At 45.2% G+C, this 8,088-nt stretch overlaps 1 protein-coding gene across 1 annotated transcript in view; it reads left to right on the forward strand.

Annotated features, from left to right (window-relative positions):
* The window catches only part of LOC126986550 (uncharacterized), a 136,381-nt gene that overhangs the window by 1,090 nt on the left and 127,203 nt on the right, over positions 1-8,088 (forward strand). The window lies entirely within an intron of this gene.

Here is an 8,088-nt window from a genome sequence, read left to right on the forward strand (position 1 = left end):
ATGTATGGATGAATGTGTGTGTGTGTGTGTGTGTGTGTGTGTGTGTGTGTGTGTGTGTGTTTCCGCGGCTCTCTCTCTCTCTCTCTCTCTCTCTCTCTCTCTCTCTCTCTCTCTCTCTCTCTCTCTCTCTCTCTCACACACACACACACACACACACACACACACGTTGCAACACGCCACACCTGCGTCACTAATTAAATCAAGGTTCTGTTATAACTTGATTCTTCTTGCGTCTTGTTTTACTTCTTTCTTTCATTACTGTGTCTTGTTTTGCTTCTTTCTTCCATCCATTTGTCTTGTTTTACTTTTTTCTTTCATTACTGTGTCTTGTTTTGCTTCTTTCTTTCATCCATTTGTCTTGTTTTGCTTTTTTACTTCATTACTTTCCCACGTCACAAGAGGGTCCAACAGATGCTTGACCTTGTAGTAATAAATTGTTCACACCTTCCCGACTATTTGTTTTATTTTATTATCGTTGACTTTTTTTTATTCAGATTTACACGCTGGTACTACTACTACTACTACTACTACTACTACTACTACTACTACTACTACTACTACTATTACTACTACTACTGCTACTACAGGTGCTACATCTTCACTTTGTACATTAATTCCTTCACTTCTTTTTATTCCTCTACTATTATTATCCTGTTCTCTCTCTCTCTCTCTCTCTCTCTCTCTCTCTCTCTCTCTCTCTCTCTCTCTCTCTCTCTCTCTCTCTCTCTCTCTCTCTCCAACGAAGCCCAAAACTGTTTACATAGAAGCTGCCGTTGGTTTTTAAGTCAAGGATGAAAGAGTTTGTCATGCGTCCGTTAATAATGTACTCTTCTTCACTTGACAAATATATATTACGTACAGTCTTGTTATATGCATACTAGGGCGCTTGCCAATGTGCGCACCTCAACCACTCATACTCCTTGGCGGCGGTTGCTTTAGATAGGTTTGCCAATGTCATTTTCCTCGCATGTTGTGTTTTCTTTACCAACCCACAAGCTTGTCAGAACACTATACGTAGATGTTAGAGATTAGTAATATTTTCCTTCGTGTTCTCAATTCAACAAACTCTCCAGAGCACGAGCTATTTCAGTATTGTTTCATATCTTCTGTTTTCTAATTCACAAACTCTTTACTGCATTAGGTATTCCAGTATTCTCAATCCACAAGCTCTTCAGGAAACATAAGATACTGCTGTGCTATTTTTCCTCGTGTTTTCAAGTTCACAAACTCTCTAGAGCTCGAGCTATTTCAATATTCCTTCTTGCTATCTATTTTCCACTCCACAAACTCTTCACGACACAGGACGAGCCGGTGTTACATGCCCAGTGGTCAGCGGCGGCCGTCCCACGCCTCCCCAAGCGACAGTTACTTCCTACCGCCACTTCCTTGTCACCTGGTTGGGTCGCCTGCCCGCTGCTCCACCCACCTGCCCTCACCTCAGCCCGGCCCGCCCCTCGTCTGCCCTCTCGTCTCCCCTCCCCTCCCTCACCTGCCCTCCTACTCCTTCCATCTCCCTTCTCCCTTCCCCTCTTCCATAATTCCTCTCCTTACCTCTCACTTGCCCTCCTCGCCTCTCTTCCGCTCTCTCTCTCTCTCTTCTCGTCTCTTCTCTTCTTTTCTCTTCTCTCCTTGCTTCTTTTCCATTGGTTCCCGCCTTCTCTTCTTTCCTCTCTTCCTCCTCCTCCTCCTCCTCCTCCTTCATCCCTCTCCTCCCCTTCTCACTCCTTCTCTCCTTTTGCGTGTATCAGTAACGAGGTGAGAGAGGAAGGAAGCATCGTACCCACGGAGGGAGAGAAGGAGAGGTGGAGGGAGGGAGAGGAAGATGTGGAGGGAGAGGAAGGAGAGGTGGAGGAGAGTGTCTGATGCCCGGGGTGCGTTGAGCCGGTACGCCCTCCACCAGCACCACCACCACTACCACCACCACCACCACCACCACTAACACCACCACCACCACCACCACTACCACCACCACCAGTACCACTACCACCACCACCATGATTACTACCACCACTGCCTCTAGTCCCCCCCCCCCCCATCACCACCACTACCACCACCACCACCACCACCACCACCGGTTCGTCTGGTCAGCATGGCAGGAGTCACTGGGTCATTCAACCTTCATGTCCCACTGCCTCACTCCCGCCCTCCTCCTCCTCCTCCTCTTCTTTCTCTTCTTTCTCCTCCTCTCATTGTCCTTCTCCTCCTACACCTTCTCTTCCTTTTTTCTTTTCTCACTCCTCCTTTCCTCGCCCTCCTCCTCCTCCTCCTCCTCTTCTTCTTTCTCTTCTTTCTCCTCCTCTTCATGTCCTCCTACACTTGTTCTTCCTTGTCAGCCTAGTGTTTTTTTGTGTGTTTTGTTTTTGTTTTTGTTTTACCTCCATATCCCACAACAGCAGTTACGTCCTTTTCCTTCCCCTTCTCTTCTTCTCCTCCTCCTCCTCCTCCTCCTCTTCCTCCTTCTGTTCTACCTCCTAATCTTACTCCTTTAATCAGCTTCCATATTCTGCTGTTTTACTCCCACCGTCCTCACGTTTCTTCTCCTCCTATTAATATATCGTTCCTGTTGTTGTCGTTGTTGTTATTGTTCTTTTCCCTTCTTTTTCTTGTTTTTCTTTATTGTTATTACTGGTGGTGGTGTTCTTCCTCCTTCGTAGTCGTGTGGTGTTAAGCCGCGGTTACATTAGTCACTGGTACACCTGGGTGAGTGGGTCGTCCCTCTCAGCATGTCGTCACTGGTGCTGTTGTTATTGTTGGTGGTGGTGGTGGATTTGTTGTTCTTCCTTAATATTCTTGTTTGTGGTGGCGGTGGTGCTGGTGGAGCTGAGTAAGTGGACGAGGGTGAGTGGGTCGTCCCTCTCAGCATGTCGTCACTGGTGCTGTTGTTATTGCTGTTGGTGGTGGTGGATTTGTTGTTCTTCCTTAATATTCTTGTTTGTGGTGGTGGTGGTGCTGGTGGAAGTGAGTAAGTGGACGAGGGTGAGTGCTAAGGTCGTCCCTCTTAGCATGTCGTCACTGGTGCTGTTGTTATTGTTGTTGGTTGTGGTGAATTTGTTGTTCTTCCTTAATATTCTTGTTTGTGGTGGCGGTGGTGCTGGTGGAACTGAGTAAGTGGACGAGGGTGAGTGTTAAGGTCGTCCCTCTCAGCATGTTGTTACGGGTGGTGTGAGGTGGTGTCGGGCAGTCACTCTGTATGCTGCACGTGGCGGCCTCCACCTTGACTTGCCCTCGCCCCCTTACCTGCCTGGCTGGCCCGTCTCGGTGGCTCTCGGGTGTTGACTCAGGGTATGTTTTTGTATGGGTCGTCCGTCTTACTTATTTGTTTACATATTCAGTTTGTTGTTTTATTATTTTTTCCGTGTTTATTTACTGATTTGTTTTGTGATTTTTATTGGTTTAGTGTTTTATTTAGTCATCTATTTGTTGATTTTCAGTGTTTTATGGATTTTCAGTAATAGACATATATTTGGTTATTAGTTATGATTCTATTTTGTTTATTTTCTGTTGTTTTTTCAGTGGAATCGATTAGCTATTTAGATATTGTGTCTTACTATAGAAAATAAAATTATCTCTGGCATGGATCTTATGTCTTCTCGCTTTGTTAAATTTTATATCGACATCAACTTCTTTTCACTTTGGGCGTTCAGTCAGTTACGTCCTCTTCTCTGTTCGCTGAAGGAGAAGTGTGGGGAGAGAGAAGTGTGAGTGTAACGAGAGAGAAGTATAACATTGAAGTATATAATTGACCTCTCTTTCGTGTATCGAGAGGGGGAATTGATAGGAAAGAGAAGTGAAACAAAAGCATACAAGTGTTATGAATGAAAATAGATGCGACGAGAGAGATGAAATATGAGGAGAAAGTAAAGTATAACGAAAAAAAATAAGAGTATCGAACGAAAAAAAAATAACGAAAGAGATGAAATGTAACAAAATAACATAAGTGTAACGAGGGCAAGCAATTGTAAGGAAGGAGGCGGGCTATGAGAAGGACGTGTAACCAGAGATAAGTGTAACAGAATCAACTTCTACCCAACACATCGCTTATGAGAGTGTGTGTATGTGTGTGTGTGTGGGGGGGGGTAGGGGAAGGGGACTGGGGGGGGGGGGGCAGGGCAAGGATCTCTAAGCATGAACAGGACTGGTTGTGTTGTGTTGTCAAGATGTTGGCGTCCCACGAACACACCGATTATATATCCATTCTTTCTTCACCGTTAAAGATCGCTGTTCAGCCATCGAGAGCTATTCTAGAGCTTAATCCTATCCCGCCAGTAATCCAGACTTTTCATTCTTCCCGTGCATACTGAGAAAGGGAGGAGAGAGGGAGGGTGTATTGACGTTGAGGAGAAAGGTGATGTTGGTAAGGATGAGGAGGAAGTGTAAGATGATCAGGTAAAGGATACGGAGGAGGAGGAGGAGGAGGAGGAGGAGAAGGAGGAGGAGGAGGGAGGGAGTGGTAAGGCAGGTGTCCGTTATCGGGAGGGTAAGGAGAAAGAAAACTAGTAGAGGGCGGAGGAGGAGGAAGAGGAGTAGGAGGAGGAGGAGGAGGAGGAGTAGGAGGAGGGGGGGTCAAGTAGCCTAATTGTCGAGTCTTCCTACCTTGAGATCGAGATGTAGGTCGCCCTCCACGCCCACACACACACGCACGCTCTTTGATGGTATCCCACTCCCACGCCCTCTCAATCTTCTTTAGGCTCTCACACGCCTCTCATGTTATCCCACTCACACCCTCTCACCCCTACGTTCCCACATCCCTCTCAGAACCGTTAACTTTATCCCACTCCCTCTCCTTTTCTCTCCCCTTAACCCCAGGCCCGTATTTTCAAACGCTTTCGGGTCTCACAACAACTATTTTTTAAGTTCACGAAGGAGATTAGTCGGATTCTCAAGGGTGTTTTTCATATTCATGGTGCAAAGGCCTTGTCAAACTATTACTAGGCTTTTAAAACTACCCGTGGCAATACTAATACAGCCTCAACGAAAGCCTTATCAAATGTGGGTGTGTAAGCCTTGACCGTATGAGAGTATGGGGCTTAAACACACGCTTACACACAAGGACTTAAGGACGCTCAACATGGCCAGTCAGCTCACTCAAGGTAGTTGGTTATCCACCATCTTCCCGCCCTCCGCACCCATAAATCCTTCTCACTTCCATTTGATGCTTGCTATCGTGTCTGCATCAACCACTTATCGAGTTAACTTGTCCCATTCATGAGCTATCCTATTCGTGAACCAGTTTTTGTTGATCTAATTCTTGGAGTTGAATGCATCCAATTTGTGTTCTTTGCAATGTGTTCCTCCCACACGCTCTTAATGTTAGCCCACACAACACCCTCTCAGCTCACTGTCTCTCCCTAAAAGACTCCTGAATATTACCACTTGGCAAATCTCACACCTGACCAAACCACTGTCTCTCCCTGAAGGGCGCCTGTATACTGCTATTTAAAACTCACATAGATCAGCCTAACCCAAGCAATTCTAAGTTAACCTGACCAAACCAGTGTTCCTAAAGAGCGCCTGTATACTGCTATTTAAAACTCACATAGATCAGCCTAACCCAAGCAAATCTAAGTTGACCTGACCAAACCACTGTCTCTCCCTGAAGGGCGCCTGTATACTGCTATTTAAAACTCACATAGATCAGCCTAACCCAAGCAATTCTAAGTTGACCTGACCAAACCACTGTCTCTCCCTGAAGGGCGCCTGTATACTGCTATTTAAAACTCACATAGGTCAGCCTAACCCAAGCAAATCTAAGTTGACCTGACCAAACCACTGTCTCTCCCTGAAGGGCGCCTGTATACTGCTATTTAAAACTCACATAGGTCAGCCTAACCCAAGCAAATCTAAGTTGACCTGACCAAACCACTGTCTCTCCCTGAAGGGCGCCTGTATACTGCTATTTAAAACTCACATAGATCAGCCTAACCCAAGCAAACATAAGTTGTTTTGACCAAACCTCCCGACACGTAAAACACTACCCAGATTATCCTGACCTAACCTAACCTACCCTTACTTAACCAAACTTAACTGAGTCATGGTTAACCAAAGCAAACTAAGCCAAACCTAATCAAACTGAACTCGGAATAAGTTAACCAAGCCTTAATCAACCATGTGGCTAAACAAACCTAACTCACCCAAACCCAAACTAGTAAAGGAAGCAACTCAAGGGGAAAAAATATATAAAAACAAAAGAGTCCGCTGGCATTGGTCCTGTAAAGAAAAGAGTGGACAAAAAGAGTTCAATTTCGGACTGACTCACTGTAACCTATGATAACCTTGAAAACACCCACTACCACCATCACCACCACCACCACCATCATCACCATCACCACTATCACCACCACCACCACCAATAATAACCTTGAAAACACCCACTACCACCATCACCACTATCACCATCATCACCACTATCACCACCATCATCACCATCACCACTATCACCATCACCACCACCACCACCAATAATAACCTTGAAAACACCCACTACCACCACCACCACCACCATCATCATCACCATCACCACTATCACCATCACCACCACCACCACCAATAATAACCTTGAAAACACCCACTACCACCACCACCACCATCACCACCACCATCACCATCATCACCACCTTCACCACTATCACCACCACCACCACCACCACCAATAATAACCTTGAAAACACCCACTACCACCACCACCACCACTATCACCACCACCACCACCTACGGCCCTTACCTGTACCGCCCACCTGTTGACCTCACCTCACCTCGGCTTATATCACCTTACCTCACCTTCCCTTACCTCGCTGCTGCATGTGTGTGTGTGTGTGTGTGTGTGTGTGTGTGTGTGTGTGCGGGATTCCACAATAAGAGACACCTATTATCATGCATCCACGCCCTTGCCAAGCCCACACCCATGACCTCACATTACACACACACACACACACACACACACACACACACACACACACACACACACACACACACACACATATATACATACAGCTTTTGTGTATTTTAATGTATTTTAATTTTATTTTCCGTTGTGTTTTGACAGGCAATTAGTTTCTCATAATGACTTAGGAACACTCGGTTTGATTATATTATAGTATGTATTTATTTACTTTATATCAGAGAGAGAGAGAGAGAGAGAGAGAGAGAGAGAGAGAGAGAGAGAGAGAGAGAGAGAGAGAGAGAGAGAGAGAGAGAGAGAGAGAGAGAGAGAGAGAGGTCTGTATCACCGGAGGAACATGACTATAGCTTTTTTTTTTTTACCTGGATTTCCGTTCGGCAGCAACCGGAAAATTATGACAGACGAGTATTTTTGTTGTGTGGGCGTGTGTGGGCGTGTGTGTGTGTGTGTGTGTGTGTGTGTGTGTGTGTGTGTGTGTGTGTGTGTGTTGTGATATTTATAGGGCAAAGGCTGGATCTGTTTCCCATGCTCTTTTTATATATATTTTTTTTATGATTGTATTGTTAGCGAGTGTCCCTGTTAGAGCTTGTCCTACTTCTTTCTATCATTACTCATTTGAAATTTCTCTCTCTCTCTCTCTCTCTCTCTCTCTCTCTCTCTCTCTCTCTCTCTCTCTCTCTCTCTCTCTCTCTCTCTCTCTCTCTCTCTCTCTCTCTCTCTCTCTCTCTCTCTCTCTCTCATCTATTTATTCATCTATCTCTTGTCCACTATTCATTATCCATTCATTATCTCAGTGCCTGCATCCATTCCATTCACCCATATATTTTTTTCCTTCTCTTTAATCATTCATTTAGCAGTACTACCTTTTTTTACCTTCATTCAACCTAGCTATACTATCCCTCAGTCCTTCTATCCTCCCTCCCTTCCTTCCTTCCTTCCTTCCTTCCTTCCTCCCTTCCTTCCTTCCTTCCTTTGAACATTATCACTGGACAGAACATGCTATTTATATTTTCATTTATTGTGTGAACCTAACAACACTCCGTCACCTTGTACCCTAAGGCTGTGTGTTTGATGTGATTTGTGTTTCTTGTCTCTTGTGTGTGACTCCTATCTGTGTCGGTATTTCGCGATTATGTTATACTCTTCTTGCGTTTCTTTCTTGCAGTATATTTATATCGAGGGTTGGACGT

Source organism: Eriocheir sinensis, chromosome 62, assembly GCF_024679095.1.
Source record: "Eriocheir sinensis breed Jianghai 21 chromosome 62, ASM2467909v1, whole genome shotgun sequence".
Lineage (NCBI taxonomy): Eukaryota > Metazoa > Arthropoda > Malacostraca > Decapoda > Varunidae > Eriocheir > Eriocheir sinensis.